Raw genomic sequence first — 22,647 nt, 5'->3', positions numbered from 1 at the left:
TTCCTTGTCTTGAAAGCATTCTCTCAGCCACTCTCAAGGACCAATCTTGTAGCAGCCAAACTGACTATGGTGTCTCAAATTGCTACTTGCCTTGTAGCTGTTGTAGCAGATGAATGAAGTTACAGGCCTGGAATGTAACTCAGGGAGCATGGACATTATTAGGTTCAATCATAGCACTTGGAGGTCAAAGAGAAGGAAAAATTACCCCATCTCATCCAGACTTGTTGGAGACAAAAAAAAAAAAAAAAAAAAAAAACTGTGAGGCTCCATTGAAGTTTTAAAGCCTGCCACCCTCCTCATAGATCCCTCCCAGACTCCATTTATTGCCCTTAATTGAGTAGATATATTCTCTGGTGAAAGTTTTCATAGTTGCGGTATAACCCCGAATGTAAATATGAATACATAGATTCTTAAGCTCTGTGTCTGTGGTGACTGGCTGATGAGATGGCTCAGTGGATAATGGTAACGCGACCAAGCATAGAGACCTGAGTACCTTCCCTGTGACCCACATGATAGGAGAGAAAAAACTCCATATTTTGTCCTCTGGCTTTCATGTAGGTAGGGGTGCCAAGTCTTAGCCCACAGCAGCTAAAGTTTCCCACTGCTCACTTACTGAGAACTCTCCATCAGATACACACAGGTAATTATATGACTCTGTGCTCCATTTGAGAGATTCAGTACTTCTTTATTTTTACTTTTGTTGCCCAGAATTAGAAAAACCAAGGAGGCCAGCTGTGGCTGTAGGTCTCTGCATATTTACATTTAAATGGTGATAGAGAGAGCATGCAATTAGAGCATGCACTGCCCACAACAGGTCTCAATGGAAACCTCTCAGGAGCCTGCAGCAGCTACTTGTAAAAAAGGATGGTGTCTGTGTTCTTGAGAAGCAGGAGATACCTTCCTCCTGGGTACCTGCCATTTGAAATAAGGGACTGCCTGATGTAGGCTGTGATAGAAACATTTCAATAGCCTGTGGAAGCTTTTCAAACTAAAACGTGATTCCCCGTTATCTTAACATTAGCCCTGTACAATCACTGTATAGAATTCATTGTGCATGACTGCTTTGCAGCTGGCCTTGATGTGTATAATTATTCTATTATATCTGAATTTCCTATTTCTTTCTTCTTCTGCTTTGGTGTAGTCTGTGAAACTCGATGTTTCTTGATGTAATGATTCTTAAACTATGAAAAATTGAGATATAAGGGGCTCAGAAAAGCACACTTCAAAATGTCCCAGGTGTATGCTGTGTGTTCTCATCTTGGAAACTATGTAATAACTGTGTAATGATAGTTCCAGATTAATTCATGACTTTTAAAGAAAGTTTGAATAAATTATTAGAAAAAGAAATAGGACCCGAGAAATATAAAAGTTATTGATGTTCTGAAATTAGTTTCACACAACATTTGAGAGTAGTCCTGAATAATAAAGTATAGATTATGTCATGTGCTGTATGCCAGTCAAACTAAGTCAAAACACTGGGATTCTTTTATGAGAGTTATTGTGTGCAATGTACAGAATCAGAAAGCTAGCAGAAGTACTGAGTTAAGGGTTAAGCACCTCTGACCCATTCAGTGCTTTGGTAGAGGCTTTCCCATCAGAGCCCTACCCTGCAAAGCAGAGGATGAATCTCCAGTACACACCAGCTACTCAATTGAATGCCTTGTTTCCTTTTGTAAAGAAATGGAGGAGGCCATTCAGACACCATCTGGGAAGGCTCTATCTCATTTTCAGAGCCACTACAATTACAAGATTTTATCTTGGCTCCAGCTCCATTGTCTTATGCCAGTATTCTCTGCATTGCCCGCTTTCCAGTGGTAGTGTCAGTGATGGGCTCTGCACTATGATTTGTCCCTGTTACCTGGTGTTACTGTTCCCCAAATCTGCTTCTCTGATCCAAAGAGAAACTTCAAATCACATTCTAAACTGCTTTGGCTCTGAAAGGAGATGGGTGCTTCTACTTTTTTTACAACAAAGTAAACATATCTCAAGAAACAGTTTCTATATGTATGATACATTCCACTAATATAGCACACAAGGAATGACAAAAGTGCATATCAGGGGATGGAGAGATAGCTCTTCATTTGAGAATATGTTTCTCAAAAGACCCACATGGCATCTAACAGTCCTCTGTCATTTTAGTTCCAGGTGAAACCCCATAACTTCTTCTGGCCTTTGGGAAATGGCATGCAAGTGTTGCACAGACCTACAGAAGGCAAAACATGCATAAATATAAAATAAATCAAAATAACAAACAGAATCATCACGTGGAGGGGGGAAGAAAACAGAGGGAGAAAACTCATAGATCATATGGGCCTGGATTTTGTCTCAGCTTTTAAAAACATCTGGATACTGAATACTGAACTCTACACTGTGCTTGTGTTAAAACCCCTAAAAGGAACCAATTGTATTGTCAAGCACAAAATTCACTCTCATAATCAAGAAAAACAACAAAATCACCAAAAAATTCCCTATCTCAAAAGGTCCTAAAATTGAATCTCTCTAGTAGTAGTTACCACTGATAGAACATTTGAAGGAAAGCAGAAGCATACATGTCTGTATTTTCTGGCAGCTTTTATATTCCCTTAGAATATGTTTTTATTTCCTGAAAGACATTTCAGAAATACTGATATATTTCCCATTAATTTGTTCAACACTATCATCCACAGCATTTTAGCAGCAGCTAAATATTTGACATGCAAATATACAATATGGGTAATTTTTCCATCATGACATCGGTATCCACAGTTGGACACACTATCCACACTGAATGTAAAATCAATCACTTTTGTAGCTCAGTCTGACTGAGAAGTCATTATGGAACCCAGGCCCCTTAACGAGATCCATTTGTGTCTGATAGGTGTGGGATTTCAGTAGGGTGATACCACACTTGGATAAAGAAGTTTCTTATGAGTGAAGAGTTGGAGATCACTGTTTTAATCTTAAGAATACATCCAATTTATTCAATAGTAACTAAAAGTGGGCAGTCAATATGTACAGTGTATAGCCTTATCAAAATATTAAATCAATTACAAAACAAAACAACAGCAAAGAAACAAACAAAAAACTTCTAATGAAATGAAAGAAAACCAAAGAACAAAAGTAATCAAAGCTCAAACCAAAATCCCAAAACAAGAATTGTGCTAAACAGCCTTCTTTTACTGTTATTTTATAGCAAACACTGACAGCAAATGACTGTCCTTGGCAATACAGTAGAAAATGAGTTACTTCTTGTAACAATCTTTACAAGAGAATCTTTAGTAGGTCTCCTTTTTTGGAGTGTGGGTTTGAAGAATATGGACACCCAAGACTTAGCAGAATACATGTTACCAACTTTGGCTCAAATCTTTACAATTTTGTAGAATAATTTTGTAATTTTCCTGGATTACTCTCAGAACCTCCTGCTTGCCTAGCAGCTTTTGATCTGTCTCAGCACATGTCTGAATCCCTCTACATGTTCACTCTTGTTGAGCCAGAGCCCAGATGAAATTAAAAACTATTCATTGCAATGAAACAAAAATAAAGGAAGAAAATGCAGCAGATGATAGCTATGATTACTGGGGATGAGATGAAATATTTGCTTTGCACATGCAGAGCTTCCCCTATAGAAGATCTCTTCAAAGGAGGCCTTGTCCTGGTCTGTTCCATGTTCCAGTTTCTGCTGGAGTATTTCACACCTAGGGAAGGAAGGAACAACGGCCCAGTAAGTGTTTTTCAATTCAGCTCTACGTCTCACACTAGATCTATTAAGCTGGACAATCTATTACAACTTATCATCTGCTGACGTCATTGCCTGCATCCCCAAGTGTCACAGAGCACTTGGGCTTGTAATTATTTCTCAGCTTTTAAAAACAGCTAGAAACTGAGCTGTGAAATACACACTATACTGGAGTTTAAAAAAAAACCCTATATTACTCCAATAGTCCATGTATAATATATAGAATAATAACATTGTAGCAATCTCTGAATCTGAGTTCAAGAGAGATGTGATCAACCTAGAAAACCATGTGGATGCCTTATGGGGAACCTGCCTAGAATTGAAGTGAAGGTTATGATTATTTCTCTAGTGCAGGATCCTGACAGGGTACCACTCATCAACCCCTATATCTGGAAATAACTAGTGAAAATATATCACATGAAGTCCACAGGCATGGGTCCTGTAATCAGCAAGAATGTGTTAACTGAAAATATTTCTAACACTAGGAACTGAATTTTAAAACTGATGGCCATGAAGGAACATAACAACACACCTGTACATCTAAGACTGTTGTAGAGCACTCTGTCAAATATGCAAATTATTTGTATTCACATAACACTAATACCTTATACTTCAGCAAACTGTTTAGTTTCCGCAGTTAATGCTATTATAAAAATCTCCCAGGATATTTTGGAGACATAAAAAACAAATCTTATATGGGATAGATACCTAGTGGGCAAAGCATATAGACAGCTCAGTCAGTGATATGCTTTCCCCTCATGAACCAGACTCAGAATCAGGGATCTTGGCATATTATTCAATCTGTCTTAGCAAGTTCCAAAGGCTGTGTAGGGTAGGCTTCTCTGCCAACAAAGGATCACATGTTGGTGGTGGACTAGCCTCACCTTCATTGTTTCAGCCTTTTCCCAAAGTAAACAGTTCCTTCCATTAGAGGCTCCCTTGATCATTGCCTGACCGACTTTATGTCCAAAGGTATGATCCCAGAAAAATAGGAAGTCACTATAAATAGGATCCAATGGATCAATTTTCTTCAAATAATATGACTGTGTCAGGGATATTTTGAGTAAAATGAGACTAACTAGTTGAAGGTCAAATACTTGCATGGATTATCTAACACTGAGTAATAGTTCATGAAAGGGCTGCATCACATAGTACAGTTTCACTCTTTAGCTGATGGACATCAGGATATCATCTTCTTCTGGACTACTCTGAGGACCAGTAGAGACCTCATGTGCCCTAGAGACTCTGTGGATATCTACTCCTTGTTCTGGAATGTCTGGAACAAAGGGGACTTCTTTTCTACTTTCTGAACCTCACTTCTCAAACAGCTACCTGATTTTATACTACCAGACCTGTCTGAAGGTCCTCATTTCTCCCAACCCCCAATTAGGCTGACTCTAACTCTGAGAAAATGATTTTGAATAACAGCAATTGCAGAATGTTACACAAATAACAGTGTGAGTTCTTTAGATTATCATTATTATTATGATTATTATCAAGGGGCTCCTGAAACACCCCTGTTTTGCACCACAGCTATGGGAATTGTGCTGGATACAGGTACAACTACAAGCAACACAATCTCTCAATGATTAGAATCCAAATCAAATTATAAGGCAAAGTTTTACTGAGTAGAGGAAGCTGGAAAGGCAATGGTAGCAAGCAGTGAGGAAAGAATCTGGGATGCTGAAAAGACACAGTGAGCCACCTGACATTACAGTGGGCCTTCATAATTCTTTCAGAGCAGAAAAGGGACATAACATGGATTTTATATACTAATGTCCTCCTCGACTCTATGTACCATATACCGATGATTTTCTCCAAAAGTTTTCAATGAGGATCAGTAACATGGCCCCTAGCCAGTAGAAAGTATGACTATATATGAGCTTTTGTGTCCCTTTTTATTTCACTTGGGAGCTAGGTAGAGTTGCATACTAAATGGACTGCTGTATTTGATTTTTCATGGGTGCAATCTGAAATCTCAGGGGCTTTACTCATCATGCTTGGTCGCTAAAGACGGACATGGTTTCAAGTCTACACAAACAGACTAACAAACACATATAGACATAGAAACACAGTTGTATATATCCATACCACAAACACTTACAAAGGCATTTTGCATTATACAAACACACAACTTAGAATAAACACACTGAGTCACAGCTGGTACACACACACACACACAAACACACACAAACACACCCCAACACACACACCACATAGCACAAAAAGACTGAAACAAAAACACATACATCAATGAAATTCTTGCTATTATCTAGCATATTTTTGTTGTATGAGCATGTAGTGGGACCTATGATGTGTACAAGGGTTTTAGACTCAAGGGGGCTTTGCAGCTCTGACCTGTACTTATGTCCTCTTTAGAAACTTTTTCTATGCAAATACTTGCTGGTTCTACAAGGACATTAAAATCTCTACCCAGATATCCTGGACAACGTAGCACTAAATTGCCAAGAAAGAGCTTTCTACCTATAGCCTCCAGTAAGCCCCATTGTGACTCATCACAGTCCCCTCACTAAACCTACACTGAGTCCTTTTTAGCATCTGAGGAAGACTGTGACTTTGATCATTACTCAGGAAGTTTGCAACACCTTACTTATTATATGATATTAAATCATTCTCAAAATCAGTCAGGAGAAATCTAGTTAGATGACCTGTTGTGACATATCTGAAATGCAGCACTCTACACAACTCTGAGAATCTATCCTGAAACAGAGCCATGCCCAAAATATAGTTAGCAAAACAATGTCAGCAGAATGATGTCCTGTAGGCTTCTATGTATGCCCATGGTTAAGCCAATAAGAACAGCCAGAATCTCCCAGGCAATAACTCTAAGCAGGAAAAATGAAAAAATCTAATACTTAGTTTAAAAATAGTAGTATTGCTTAATGATTTGTTGGTTTAAATAAGAGACAGATGTCCACCTGGTAGTGGACAGGAGATGAAAAGTCTACTGGACATCGAACAACAGGAAGTATCAGGTTTATTGAGAGACCTAGGCCCAAAGAAATAAGTTAAGAATGACTACACAAAATCAGATGTCCTTAACTGGCCTTACAAAATACCCACAAAGGTACAGATTGGCATAAGCACCCATAAACACACATACACAAACACACACACACATAAAAACATAAGGGAGCAAAAAACAATGAAGAATCTATCATGCTAGATGAACAAATATTTTAGACTATGCAGAGCAGATATTTAAACTGAGAATTTCAACTCTAGTATTCTTACTAGAGAAATAGAAATCCCTATAAAACATTCTTGGTCAGATGAGGGGTATATATGGAGAAATTTTTACATGAAGTCTCAAAACTCTCACACCAACTGAGATTGTGAGAAGCCTTTCCTACATCCCTGCTCATTCAGCCAGCTCCAGACCACAAGGCCCAGGAAGGAAAACTCCAACAGCACTCAAAGAAAATAGGACTGACATGCTGCTACTCAGGTTCACTCAGTGTGAATCAAGATCTACAGGGGAAAAGGTTGGGGTGGGGGACAAAAACTTCCAAAAGGCTACAATGAAATCCACATATTTGTCAGTTCCACTAAGCTATCATCCCTGCAATCTATTTCCTACCTAGAAACCTACCTGATGCCCATAAAGCAAATGAGCTTCAGGACTTTACTTCTTCCTTCAAAGCTCTCCACCGATCTGAAGAAGGACTCCAGCACAGCACCCTTCAAACTTAATATCATGTAGAGTTGTGATGTGTAATCAACTAATCTCCCCTAGTGAACTGCAGATTATAGCAGGGCAGAAAAATTTGCTTGCTAAACATATAGTTTCTTGAAAAAGGCTACCTCCAGAGAAAGCCTTGTAGATGATCACCTAAATAAACACTTGGAGGAGACACAGGGGAGTGCCTGGATAAGTTGGTGGATGTTTCATTGGATTGTCTATGTTTATGGTTAGCAATGAGGGCAATCTGCCTCTGATACACATCATCCTACCTGCTACTGCTTAGCACTTGGGATGTATGTCCTTGGAGGTCTCATCACAGAACCTCTTTTCTTCACCATAGGATGCTTTCTGGTCAGCCTGCTCTACCAGCAGCTTTCTGTTCTCATTCAGCAACATCCTTACTTTTTCCTTCAATTGATTGCATTCTTTCAGGAGGTAGGTGTGCTTGAAGCTGAACCAAAAACAAACAAACAAACAAACAAACAAAAAAGGTGATTCCCAGCAAGCTTCTATTTGCATGCCACTCCACCAAGTACTATGATCTCTGCAAGGGCCCAGATCCTCAGACAGCCCCAGACTAGAGTCCACAGTATACCCATCAGTCCAAAATAGAGGCAGGTCAAATCCAGGGACCAGCCACATGCCACAAGAATCAAAGGACTTCTGAAAACCCTGACACTAAGAGTGCCCCATGTACATCACAGAGGAGGAAATGTACCTCATGGTTGCTTATATGTCTGTGGTACCAGAAAACCATCAGCAGGAAGAGTGCAAATCCCCTCTGAGGGAGGAGAGGAGACCCAAAAGGTATAAACTCTTTCGATTTTTGTCATGGATCCCAGATCTTTTAATCTGCTGTCAGAACCCTAGAGGTCAGGGTTGCTTGAGATTCCCAGCATGGTGGAAATTGGTTCTACACAGAGGATCCTGAATTTGGAAGAATAAAGACTGACTGTCTTGGACAATCTTCACACTTAGGAAAAATGAGTCCAAGAGGTACAAATCCAAGACCCTTGCCTCAAGGGAGGTCTCCTATTAAGAAACAGATAGTATAGAACTAGAGCTCTTACTTTTGTTCAAAGTCCTGGAAGTCCACAAGCATTCCCTGCCTAGTTCAGGGTCTCAGCTGTGTCTGGGACTCACCTGTATGAATCTTTATCTTCTATGAATTCCTTGTACATCTCAATGGTATCACTTATTGACTGTGTCATTTTTTCCATATCTAAAATTGTCTTCTCATGTTGTGATTTAATGATGGCGAATTCAATGTTCATCCTGTGGTAGAGCATGGCCCAAAGAGTAAATAATCCTCTGAACTAAAGCAATCAAGTATCATGTGCAAAAAGGCTGTATCTGGACTACCCAAGCCAATTGTATGCCACATCATTGCTCCTTCAAAGTGGGTCCTATTGGTACTGATTAAATATCTTGTGCAGAGGACAGCAGAGCCAGGCGACCAAATGGAGATGGCTGACCTTCAAGAGCTTCTTTTGTGAGCCTGAAAGAATATACTAGTTCTGTGAGATGTTTCTACTAGACTGTGCCACAGGCTTTGGTCCTTAGATATAAGGATTTTTCTCCTCTTAGTTTTAAGGCAGGGATAATCCTTTGATCCAATTGCTAAATGAATTCTCAGAGGACATAACTAGTATTTACAAAGAAAAAGGCTTTATAACACCTCCTACCCCAGGAGATTCCTTGTGATACCAAGGTAAACACAGGGAACAAAGTACCCTGATGATCAACTTGGGCCTCTAAGGACTCAACACTACCATGCACTACAAACTGTGCATCACACAAATCCTCAGATCCCATCCAAGGTCTCAGAACCCCAGATCCTGAACAAAACACAAACAACTAACTTCACACACACACACACACACACACACACACACACACATACACACACACAAGTTAAAACGCCAAATAAATCCAGGTAGGTTCCACAGTCTGAGAGTACAATGAACAAAATTATATTAAAGCAATAATGGCCTGCAGACATTGCATTCTTACACAGTAAGGCAGCAATTGTGACCAGTTGTTAACAAAACCAATCAGACTCCAAGCACAGCAAGGGCAAGTACAAAAGAGGATGACCATAGAACACACAGCTCTTATCCAACAATTTAACAACTGTCAAGACTTCTTATAATGAATGTGAGAGATGACACACTCCATTATGAGAGAAAATGTGGGTTAACAGAGAGGGCACAATAGAGTCAACAGGATACAGGGCATAATTTTACCTGTAGTTCAAATCAGTATTCATGTCAATGTCCAAGATTCAAAAAAGTTCTAATCTCTCAGCATTTATCTTCCTGATATAAAATTTCATATCTTCTACTTTATTCATATTCTTCATATGATTAGTGATGTTGCAATTTTGGGGTGATGTTTTACCAGCAGACACTGAAGATAGATAAACACAAATGCATTTGCATAGTTGATGGCCCAGAGCAGGGGAGACCATTCTGAGTCCCAAAGAGAAGGTTGAGGAAGAGAAAAGCTAGAGACAGGATTAATCACTGAAAAAGCAGAAAGGCTATATTTGAGCTGGTCTGCTAAGTTATATTCCTCTTCCCAACCACCACTGTTGGTCACAACTAACACACACTCTTTATTACATTACCCCTTGCCCTGAAATCCATAAGCTGCCTCACACATAAAGATTTGGGGAACAATTTCAGCTCATGTCATATGTTATGCCAAGAAAACCATCAATACCTAGTCATGTGTGTTCAAACTCAAAGTGGCTGAGACATCAACAAATGACCAGATTAGAATCCTCCTCTGTTCTCTGCATCAGAGACTCATGTATCCTACAATAATCTAGAAGATGAAGTGCTTCAACTCCCTACCAATAAGCGACACATTGTTATTCTCATAGTGCCTTCTCAGGGCATTCTTTGACACTCTAAATGAAATTAAATGGCTCCTAGAAAAGAAGCTGCAGGATTGTCAATTCCTGGCTCTGTCAAATGAATTTTCAGAAATTTTAGTCTCTTGGTCTGTCATTAAGAAAGTCCAAGGCTCCAGCTCTTAATATCTACTCAGGGAAAGCTCAGCTCAAGCCACCCTGTTCCAGAATTTCCCAAACTCTGCCCAAGACTCACTGTGCCTTCCCCAGAATGATTTCCTTCTTCTGTTTTTACAAGAAAGGATGCCAGATTCCTTCTGTCTTGGTCTGGTCTCTCCTTGATCACCATTCTCCTTGTGAAATTGCCTGCGCAGCCAGGAAAACATGCCTGATTGAGAACCCAAAAGGCACTGAAGGAATATCCCACAGGCAGTTGCTGTAGCCACAACACAGGTGACATCACAGAAGATTCTAGTTCTATCCTAGATACAAGAGATTGTCCAAGGAAGGCATTACTGATGATGTCACTGAGAAAGGCTAAGGCCTATTTGATAACTAGATCTCCCCAAATTTACCAGTTTCTGTTGTGCATTTCCTAGAGCCTCTCCTGTGACCTGGCAAATACCCTATTGCAACCTCTCTTTCTAAATTCAGAGATTTTTCATATGCTTCATTAAAAGACAAGTGCTTTCGATGGGAAGCATTGATTAGGACCCTGATATGCAGAAGAGATTTTTGTTAGCATCCAAATCTCTAGGGATGGTGAAGAGATATTTCTCAATAATAAATATACTATCTGAGTGAATTCATGTGACATACAGTCTAATTCCCCAGGTTTTCCCTGTTTCACAAAGGCCAGTATCTTTCTCCTATACCTTTAATTGTATAAAATCTGGATAATATCTTGTTACTATGCATATCTTGATACTTGGTATTGTTCCTATATACATATCCATGTGTTTCAAAAAATCTCCTGTTTATAATCCCATCTTTTGCAAGGAAAACTCCCTTTTCTTTGGAACATAGGGGCTCAGCGACAGGACAAATATAAAGTGGTAAACTTCCTGTCCCATCTTCAAATTATTAACTTGCACACCCTCCCTTTCTAAAATACAACCAGACAATTAAAGTGGACATCATTGAGGAAAGGTCAACCTGGACTGTACTGCATTGTAGCCTCATAGCCATCAGCTCTCTAATATCAGTCTTCCTGAATTCCCAAGTGCAGGCATGGGATGCTGGGGTTGTATCATAATTCTCTACTCATAGCAAACATAAAACTCAGGAGGTAGGGCAAGGAGTGGAATGGCCTGAGTTCAGGTTAAACTTCAATTTTAATGGGTCTATAAGTTCAGGATGGAGTCCCTTTGGCTTTGTCATCTGAGGCTTCTGTGTTCTTATGCTGGGTGTGCTGAATCTGTGCTATAATGAAACCTATCCTCACAGATGCAAGATGAAAAATCATGTATGTCTTTTGCGGGAAGACATCTGCCTTTGACTACCACCTGGAGCCACACAATACCAACATGCAGAGCTCACAATTGAGGGGCAGATATTGTTGATACCTTAGAAGTTGAGGGCCTTTTCTTCCAATATGGAGCCCATATTTTGGCAATGTGATTTTTCCTTTGGTTTTTCACTATCTGTGGCTTGGTTGTTTCCCGGCCTAAAGGATTCTGGATGCACCAACAAGGGGTCTCCTCCCTACTTTTTCTTATCATGAAAAGGATTTTTGCAGAATCATGCCATGCCAGTAGGAAAGTCAACTAGGCTGCTCTTAGGTCCAGCTCACCTGGTAGAAGACTGAAGACCTGAGGTATCTGGGGAAAGAAAGCAGCACACAGTATCACACAGCTCCCTCTACTGCAACTGATAGAACTGTAAAAGGGTTGTTTGTTTGGTTTTTATTACATATAAAGCTAGCCAGAGTGGGTACATGCCTTTAATCCCAGCACTCAGTATTTTTTTGAAAAAATGTTGTTGTTAGTATTCCTATTGTTTCCTTTGGTTTTTGTTGTTAATTCCCCCAGTTATTTGCACTGTACCTAGAACGTTAAGCTCATGCTCTGTACAGTCCTGTCATTCATGTTAGTCAGAAGTGGTTACTCCTCAGATGATCTCATTACTCAATTTCAAATAAGGGAAACAGTCACAGAAACATTAGTTACCTTGTATGATCTCATGGAACCAACTCAACATGACTGTAGAGTGGCATCTCAATATTTTGGATTAAATTAGCTTCTGTTTTTGAGATGACAGGCCTATGTGGAAGTCTCCATTTAGGTGGCAGAGGGCCTGGTATAGCTGAAAGAATGGCTGCCCTGGAAGGCCAAAGTGGGCCCTTCAGTGTCTCTGAACCCTGAGGCAGAAATATGCCAGTAACAGAGGAACACATGGCCAGGGCTTGTTTGGTACTGTATTATGGATGAGCCCTGAGACCAGGATGAAAAGAAGCCTCTAGATTTCTATTAAAGTTGGCACAGTCACTTTGATGTGAGGGGAATAATGGATCTTTGGGGTGCAAGTCCTCCATTTTATTCATCTTTGCTATGTACACAGTATGTGTCAATGACAAAGTCACCCTACTTTACAACATCTAGCCCTTCTAGATGTTAAAGTGTTTGCCGGTGTATACATACTAGAGTTAGTAGAACAATATATTTTGCCCCATTTTGATAAAACTTTAATTTTGTTTTTGTATTAATATAGTTTTTGCTCATTCACATTACATGATGCTTACTGCAACCCCACACTCACAATGTTTCCCCAAAATTCATGAACTCTTATTCTCTGATCAGATGAGGGGCAACTATCTCAGAACATCTCTTCTTCTACCAAAGCTAACTTACCCTGTCCTGTGAAAAGGTGTCGAGGGTGCTGTAAAAGGATGTCTTTTGCTTGGCTTTTCTCTTGCTCCATTTCCTGGATATGACAAGTTCATACAGAACTGTCCTGGAACATGGTACTTCATTCAGATGGTTCACAAGAAGCACTGGTTTTGTTAATGTTCCATCAAACCTACTCCCACTAGTGTCCTAACCCTGGCAAAGGCAATGAGACATGAGGCATCTATTCCAGGAGTTTCTGATTATTCTCAGAGCAGCAGTACTGCAGCCTACAAAGCTGGCAAAGTTAAGTGAGGTCAAACAGGGAACCTAAGAGCATACTGCTTCTTTCATAAAGTATGTTCTAGAGGATTACCATATCTAAACACACATAGTTTCATATGCACTGGACACTAAAGTGCTCAGCATACATTGCTTTTGTCACTCAGTTTCCCCAAATATTAGAAGTCCCCAAATTTGGAGAAATTTGAAGGAAAAAATATGTCCCTGGGGTTGGCGATACCTCAAAAAAGTGTGAGGACAGAGAACTGTTTGAGAATCAGAGACCAAATGCTTACCAAGATCAAAGTCGAAGCCCAATAGGAAGATCTAAATAATATGCCATTGGATGAAACATGAAATTCGGAAGCCATAGGCCATGAAGGTAAGTCTTTGGCCTTCAGGCAGATCTATTTCGAATTTTCTGAGGAACCTCCAGATTGATTTCCATAGTTGTCATAGTACTTTGCATGCCCACCAGAAATGAAGTTTTGATTCTCTTTTCTCACATTCTCACCAACATGTGCTTTTGCCAGTTTTTGATCTTGGCCATTCTTTATTGGAAAGTATACGGCCTTATACCAATCTCAATTGCTTTGGTTTTCATTTCCCGGAAGACTAAGGACTTTCCACATTTCTTTAACTGCGTCTCAGCCATTCAAGTTTCCTTGTTTTGATTTTTTTCTATAGTTCTTTGCGACTTTCAGACTGGGTTCTTTTCTTTTTGGTGTTTATCTACTTGAGTTCTTTAGATATTTTGGAATGTAAGGTTAGTGAAATTTTTTTGCCATTATGTAGGTTACCAATTTGTCCTACTGACTATGCCCTTTGCCTTACATAAGTTTTTCAGTCTCATGAGGTCCCATTTATCAATGTTTGATGTTAGAACCTGAGCCATCGGAGCGTATTTAGAAAATTTGCCCCTACTCCTGTGAGTTTGAAGCTCTTTCTCAATTTCTCTTCAATTAGATTCAGTGAATCTGGTTTTATGTTGAAGTCTTTGATCCACCTGGCCTTGAGTTTTATTCCTGGTGACAAATATGGATCTACTTTCATTTTTCTACATACTTACTTACTGACAGTAGGACCAGCACCATTTATTGAAGATGCTTTCTTTTTTCCATTGTAAAGTTTTGGCTTCTTTGTCAAAGATCATGTGTCGATATGTATGGTTAAATTTCTGGGTCTTCAATTAATTTTGTTTTTATATTTTAAAATATTTTAATCTTACACTTCAAATTTTATCCTGTTTCCTGGTTTCTGGTTCAAAACCTGTTATCTCATGCCCCCTCCATCTGCATCTATGAGAGAGTTCCCCACTCACACAAACACTGCTGTCTCCTTGCCCAGGCATTCCCCTATACTGGGGCATTGAACTTTCAAAGGAACAAGGGCCTCTCTTCCCATTAATGTCTGACAAGGCCATTGTCTGCTGCATATGTAGCTAGAGCCTTGGGTTGCTCCATAGGTACTCTTTGATTGGTGGTTCAGTTCCTGTGAGCTCTGGAGTATCTGGTTGGTTGACATTGTTGTTCTTCCAATTGTTGCAAATCCATTTAGCCCCTTCAGTCCTTTCTCTAACTCCTCAATTGGGGACCCTATGCTCATTCCAAAGTGTTGCTGCAAGCATCTGTTTCTGTATTCATCAGTCTTAGGCAGAGCCTCTGAGGAGACAGCTGTAGCAGGCTCCTGTCATCAAACACTTCTTCGCATCTTTGATAGTGTCTGAGTTTGGTGTCTGTATATGGGATGGATCCCCAGGTGGGAATTCTCAGGATGGCCTTTGCTTCAGTCTCAGTTCCACAGCTTGTCTCCACATTTCCTCCTGTGACTCTTTTGTTCACTCTTCTATGTCATATTTTTTTTGTTATTCTAAATGAATTTGCAAATTGCTTTTCTAAGTATAAGAACAATTGATTTGGAATTTTGATGGGGATTGCATTGAATCTGCAGATGCATGATGACCATTTTTACTATATCAATCCTGCCAATCCATGAGAAGGGGAGATCTTTCTATCTTCTGAGATGTTCTTTGATTTCTTTCTTCAGAGACTTGAAGTTCTTGTCATACAGATATTTCACTTGCCTGGTTAGAGTCTCTTTCAAGGTATTTTCTTTTGTTTGTGACTATTGAGAAGGATGTGGTTTCCCTAATTTGTTTCTCAGCCTGTTTATTTTTTGAGTAAATTAAGGATACTGATTTGTTTGATATAATTCATATCCAGCCACTTTGCTGAAGTTGTATATCAGGTTTAGTAGTTCTCTAGTGGTCAGTGCTTCTAATCATTGGTTGTGTGCTGACCCCTGTGGTTGAATTATGGGAAGCTGCTAACCCCTGTTGTTGGAAAGCTGGAAGAAGCTGAGGAGGGGGGAGGGCAACCCTGTTGGAGGACAAGAACACTCAGTAAACATGGACCCTGGAGATCTCTCAGATGCTGCAATACCAACCAGGCTGCATACAATAGCTGTTATGAGGCCCCCAAAATATATACAGCAGAGGACTGTCAGGTGTGGATTCAGTCAGAGAAAATGCACATAATCCTCAAGAGAATGGAGGCCCTAGAGAGTTCAAAGGTCTGGTGGGGGTGGGCGTGGGGGTGGGGATATCCTGTGGACACAGGGGGTTGGGGGTGGTGGTATGGGATATGGTATGGTGGTGGACCAGGAGAGGAAAAAAATCTGGATTTTAGCCTGGCATGGTGACTCACACCTTTAATTCCAGCACTCAGGAGGCAGAGGCAGGCAGATTTCTGAGTTCCAGGCCAGCCTGGCCTATAAAGTGAGTTCCAGGACAGCCAGGGTTACACAGAGAAACCCAGTCTTGAAACAAAACAAAACAAAACAAAACAAAACAAAACAAAACAAAACAAAAACAAGAATCAAAAAAATCTGGAGTTTAAAATATATAAAGGAAAAAATTTTTTTAAATAGAAGAAAGAAAAAAAAAGAAGGAATTCTCTGTTGGAACTTTTGTGGTCAGTTAAGTATATGATCCTATCATCTGCAAATAGTGGTATTTTAATTTCTTCCTTTCCAATTTGTATCCCTTTGTCCTCCTAATGTTGTCTAATTGCTCTGGCTAGGACTCTGAGCACAATATTGAATAGGTAGGGACTGAGAAGGCAGCCTTGTCTACTCCCTCATTTTAGTGGGATTGCTTCCAGTTTCTCTCCCTTTAGTTTGATGTTGGCTACAGGTTTGTTGGATATCAATTATACTATGTTTAGGTATGGGCCATGAACATCTGATGTTCCCTAGACTTTTATCATAAATAGATGTTGAATTTTGTCAAATGCTTTCTCAGCATGAAATGATCATGTAGTGTTTTTCTTGGGATTTTTTTTTTAGATAATGGATTATGCAGAGGGATTTCTGTAAATGGAACCATTCCTCCATCCATGGGATGAAATCCACTTGATAATGATGAATGATCTTCATGATTTGTTCTTGGTTTTGGTTTTTGAGAAGTGAAATGCATAATTTTGCACTGGTATCCATAAATGAAATTCAGAAGTTCTTTGTTTTTTGTGGCTTTGTTATCAGTGTAACTGTGGCTCCATAGAGCACATTGGGTATTATTTCTTTTGTTTCTATTTTGTGGAATAGTTTGAAGGGAATTGGTATTAGGTCTTCTTTGAAGGTTTGAAAGAATTCTGCACTAAACCCATCTGGTCCGGAGCTATTGTTGGTTGGGAGATTTTACCATTGCTTCTATTTCTTTAGGGGTTATAGGACAGTTCACATGGTTTATCTGATCCTGATTTAATTTTGGTACCTGGTATCTGTTAAGATAATTGTCCATTTCAAACAGATTTTCCAGTTTTGTTGACTACAGCTTTGTAGTAGGATTTGATGATTGGTTGTTTGTTTTTTTTTGTTGTTTTTTTTTTTTTTTGATTACGTTGGTTTCTGTCATTATGTCTCCTTTTTCATTTCTGATTTTGTTAATTTCAATACTGTCTCTGTGCCATCAGGTTAGTCTGGATAAGGGATTTTCTATCTTGTTGATTTTGTCAAAGAATCAGTGCCTTGTTTTCTTGATTCATTGTATAGTTTTTTGTTTGTTTGTTTGGTTGGTTGGTTGGTTGGTTGATTTCAGCCCTGAGTTTGATTATTTCCTGCCATCTACTCCTCTTGGGTATATTTGCTTCTGTTTGCTCTAGAATTTTCAGATGTTCGGTCAAGCTGCTAGTATATACTCTCTCCAGTTTCTTTTAGGAGGTACTCAGAGCTATGAGTTTTCCACTTAACATGGTTTTTATTGTGTCCCATAAGTTTGGGTGTGTTGTAATTTTGTTTTCACTAAATTCTAAAAAGTCTTTAATTTCTTTCTTCATTTCCTCCTTGGCCAAGTTATAATTGAGGAAAGCATTGTTTAGTTTCCATGTGTATGTAGGCTTTCTGTTGTTTTTGTTGTTATTGAAGACCAGCCTTAGTCCGTGGTGATATGATAGGTTGCATCAGATTATTTCAATTTTTTGTATCTGTTGTGGCCTGTTTTGTGAACATTTATATGTTCAACTTTGTAGAAGGTGACATGAGGTGTGGAGAAGAAGGTATATTCTTTTGATTTAGGATGAAATGTTCTATAGATATCTGTTAAATCAATTTAGTTCATAACTTCTGTTAGGTTCAATGTGTCTCTGTTTAGATTCTGTATCCATGATCTGACCATTGATAAGAGTGGGGTACTTGACCTCTCCCTCCCTTGTTGTGTGAGTTACAATGTGTGCTTTGAACTTTAGTAAAATTTCTTTTCTGGCTTTGGTTGCCCTTGCAATTGGAGCATAGATGTTCAGAATTGGCAGTTCATATCGGTAGATTTTTCCTTTGATGAATATGAAGTGTCCTTCCTTATCTTTTTTAAAAACTTAGGCAGAAACTCGATTTTATTTGATATTAGAATGCCTACTTCATCTTATTTCTTGGGAACATTAGTCTGGGAAATTATTTTTCAGCTTTAAATTCTAAGGTAGTATCTGTCTTTGTCAGTGAGGTGCATATCCTGTATGCAGCAAAATCCTGGGTGCTGTTTACTTTTCGAGTCTTTTAGACTATGTCCTTTTATTTGGGAACTGAGTCCACTGATGGTTGAAAACCACTCTGGAAATCATTTTTGTGGTTCCTCAGAAAACTGGATATAGTACTACCTGAGGACCCAGCAATATCACTCCTGGGCATATACCGAGAAGATGCTCCAACATGTAATAATGACACATGCTCCACTATTTTCATAGCAGCCTTATTATAATAGCCAGTAGCTGGAAAGAACCCAGATGTCCCTCAACAGAGGAATGGATGCAGAAAATGTGATGTAATTACACAATGGAGTACTATTCAGCTATTAAAAACAATGAATTTATAAAATTCCTAGGCAAATGGATAGAACTAGAAAATATCATCCTGAGTGAGGTAACTCAATCAGAAAAGAACACACATGGTATGCACTCACTTATAAGTGGATACTAGCCCTGAAGCTTGGAATATCCAAGATACAATTAACAGCCCACATGAAGCTCAAAATAAGGAAGACAAAAATGTGGAAACTTTGGTTCTTCTTAGAAGGGGGAACAAAATACCCATGGGTGGATACAGAGAGACAAAGTGTGGAGCAGAGACTGAATGAAAGGTCATGGAGAAACTGCCCCATCTGTCTAACCATTCCCTAGAGTTTCACTAATCCCAGGTGCTACTGTGGATGCCAATAAGAGCTTGCTGACCAGAGCCTGGTATAGCTATCTCCTGAGAGTCTCTGTTAGTGCCTGTCAAATACTGAGGAGGATGCTCTCAGCCAACCATTGGACTGATCACAGGGACTGCAGTAGTGGAGATAGAGTAAGGACCGAAGGTACTGAAGGGTTTTGCAGCCCCATAGGAGGAACAATATGAACCAACCCGTACCCCGAGTGATCTTAAGGACTAAAGCACTAGCCCAAGAGTACATATGGAGAGAACCATTTTTCTAGCTGCATATTTAGGAGAGGATGGCTTTGTTGGTCATCAATGAGAGAAAAGGTCCTTAGTCCTGTGAAGGCTCGATGCCCCAGTGCTCAGGAATGCCAGGACCAGGGAGCTGGAGATTGAGTGGGATTATCATTTCAAAGTCTGCAGATGACCTCCAGAAAACAAAGGAGTTAATTTGATAATCCCGAAATAAAATAACATGGGAAAAGCTTAAAAGCCAGTGACTGGACAAGTTAGTCATTTGGAAGAGGTGTCCATCAGCCTCTGGTTCTATCTGTACCTACAAAGTCTACTCAAGGCTGGACTAACCTGAAGGAGTAAACACAAATCTCAGGGAGCACACAGTGGTCATGGAATACTTTCACCAAAGATAGATTCAGACAGTCTATAACAATGACAAACAGAACTCACCTGTGGAATGGGAACACTCTGGCTGTACAGTCTTATTCTGACAAGGGCTCCAGAATTCAAGATTACGTACCATAAAACTAGAGCAAATCTGTGTGCAGGACACTATTGGCTCATCAAGCCTGGGATACACCAGGGTATTCAGTAGGCACATATTTGTTTTAAGTAATCCCTACAGGAATGAGAAGACAGGATGAATATGCCAAGATCACCCCTCTAAAAAGAAGACCTGAGAATGTTAACTCATCACCTAATGTAGAAAAGGCTGTGCTTTCCCTTTTAACTTCCAGCTATGCATCTGTTTAAATAAGAGAATGAGAAAAGGCACAATGGGGAAATCCCAGCATCTTTAAGAAAACACCATTCTCTTCAATCACAGGAGAGTGGGTTAGGAATGCCTCCCCCACCCACCTGCACAACTCTTCCAGGGAAAACAGAGGCTTTAGAATCTAAAGCACAGACTCAAATCTAACCAATGAGAGAGGCATTCTAAGTCAGATCATACCAGTCCAAAGATACTAAATGATACAATCAGAAAACCTTTTGAGATGCAATCGCCCTCCACCCTACTACCTACTCCCCCTCCCTTTCTTTTCTCAGACAGGGTCTTTTGTAGCTCAGGAGGGTCTTGAACTCTGGATCTTCCTGGTTCAGTGTTCCCAGTACCCAGCCTTGAAAGACATTTTTCAAACAATGTTTAACACTAGGTGTCAGACTCTAAACTTCTGAACTTCTAAGACTATCAGAAGCCAATTTAGAACTATATAAAAAAAGGCACCACTGTGGGTGTGATTGGCAAACACATTCTTGCACATTTCTGCATTTTCTTAAACTTTATTTACATTATGTTCTACCCTTAAAGTTTCCTTCCAATTATCTGCAAGCTGGATAACTATCTCACTTTGTCTCTCAAAAATTCCCCCATGGACGGAAAAATTAAGTAAGGGCTGGACGGACATTTCTGGGGTTGTCTGATTTTGTCCCTAAAAGACACCCAGTGCCCCTGGACCCCTTGGGGCAGGCAGAGCAAAAGCTCTTCAGAATAGCTTGGCTGCCTGGAAGCTACCGCAGGTCTCTTTTTCTGCGCTGTCTAGCAGGGTCACCGGTTTTATCTGGGGAAACTCAACTCTTAACTCTAGTTTGGCCACCAGCTGCCCCTTGCCCAGCACCTTCCTGGACCCCATGGCCAGGGCTCCCAGCTCACCTGACCACATTGGGGTGCTCCAGGTGCCTCAGCATCGCCACCTCGCTGATGGTGGAAAGCTGCTTGCCCTCCTCACTGGTCTGCACTCAAATGTGCTTCACATTCACGAAGAGGCAGCCTTTCTTCAAGTCGCGGGCCTTGACACCTTCTCATAGGCGCCTTAGTAGATCTCCATCAAGCCCTTATACTGCTGATCAGCGCGACTCAAGCTGTCCGTCTCCATGCTGGCTGCAGGCTGATGGCTTTATACAGTGGAACTGGGGTGCGCACTCGCTACCTTACAGGCCTCCTGGAGGCACAGAGTTGGACTCGCGCCCGCCAGGCTAGAAGGACAGACTTCAAGCACAGCAGCCTTGAAACTCCGCCTATCCAAGTCACCACGCCGCGCTGCGCCGCGCCATCACTGCAGGAGAACTCCAATCCCTCCTCTTCCCCCTCCTCAGTGATTACAGAGTCCGCCCACAATCTCTGCACTTAGGAGGAGGAGACAGGAGGACGAGGAGAAAGTGTGATCAGACTGCCCGGGAGACTTCCACCGGGTTCCAACAGCTCCCCTCCTCCTCCCCTCTACTCGCCCTGGATGCCTAATCCGGCCGGGTTTCTCGGAGAAAAACCAAATTACTTCTTCCCCAGCAGGGCTCGTGCAGTCTTAGCGAGGAAAAGGTTGTTGGGGGAACCTCGGGTATGAGCGCCAGGCGGGAAGCAGCAGGAGGTGACCGGGCTTGCAGAGCAGCTCAGAATGTGCCTGGGGCGCGGGGGAGGGGAGGAGCCGGGCGCTTCAATGTCATGGCTCAATATTTATACCTATATCTTTGTTCTCAGCTGCCCTCCCTGACTAATCGTGCGGGTTACGGGGCGACCTGGGGTAATTCTGAAGCTGGCATGAAAGCACCAGGGTTCACAGGTGTGGGGCCACAGAAAGGGGTTGGGGCTCCTAGGACCCTGTAACCCCATGCTGCCAGTATGCCAGTGGGGGTGGTCAGACATCTGCTTGGAGATTGTTTCCTTTCTTTCCAGGTTCAGTTTTTCTACAGGGAGACATTTGAAAGGGACTAGCTCTCACAAATGGTCCTTGGGGTATGGCAAGCTTAGTGGGAGACGAAATTCTCCTCCAACTCAGAGACATAACTGGTGGATACTCAGGGAGGACAGACCATCTGGTAGGGGAAGGCTGGGGCTACTAGAGGTGGGCGAGTGAGGGGTCCTGGAAGGGGAGAAGTGTCCTGCCTCCCTCCCCAGCACACACACTAAGATCCCAAGGGTGTAGGAAAGGCAGGTCCATCACACTTTCGCTCATCCTGTCCTGAAAAAGTAACTTCTGGACTTTTCTATGTAACTGGGACTGGCCCTTAAGTTTTCAACCAGTGCAAAAGCAACTGCCCTTATGATAGTGGGGATCGGGGGCAATAAACATAGGTCTCCCAGAGGGGAGATGGGGAGGTTCTTGTGTAGTGACTTCCTAGAGTCACAACTGTATTGCTCTAAAGCTTCTTAGGAAATGAATATTCATTTGGGGTTCATAAGAAATCAGGAAACCCAGAGCTATCTGCCTCTCATTTCCTTGAAATACAGCATTGGTGATAACTGTAAAGCAGAAATACTGACTTTCCAGAAAAGGGCTTCCCAACTACCCGTGTTGAGATTTCCCAGGCATGTTGAGACATGGCTTTCTTTTTAGGCAATATTAGT

General features: G+C 40.8%; 1 protein-coding gene and 1 pseudogene across 3 annotated transcripts in view; both read right to left on the bottom strand.

Moving 5' to 3' along the window:
* Nucleotides 1–22,647, bottom strand: part of LOC147001755 (uncharacterized) — a 347,644-nt gene that overhangs the window by 129,849 nt on the left and 195,148 nt on the right. The gene's annotated exons all lie outside the window — the stretch shown is intronic.
* Nucleotides 7,565–13,312, bottom strand: LOC147001762 (uncharacterized; annotated as a pseudogene). The gene is made up of 6 exons (XR_015044764.1): nucleotides 13,128–13,312; nucleotides 12,071–12,098; nucleotides 10,602–10,760; nucleotides 9,668–9,832; nucleotides 8,565–8,696; nucleotides 7,565–7,872 (listed from the first exon to the last, which is right to left on the bottom strand). The product of XR_015044764.1 is annotated as an uncharacterized LOC147001762 (transcript).

Source organism: Mus caroli, unplaced genomic scaffold, assembly GCF_978045245.1.
Source record: "Mus caroli unplaced genomic scaffold, Mus_caroli_1 scaffold_12, whole genome shotgun sequence".
Lineage (NCBI taxonomy): Eukaryota > Metazoa > Chordata > Mammalia > Rodentia > Muridae > Mus > Mus caroli.
The sequence above is the reverse complement of the archived record's forward strand: the minus strand, read 5'-3'. Positions and strand labels throughout refer to the sequence as shown.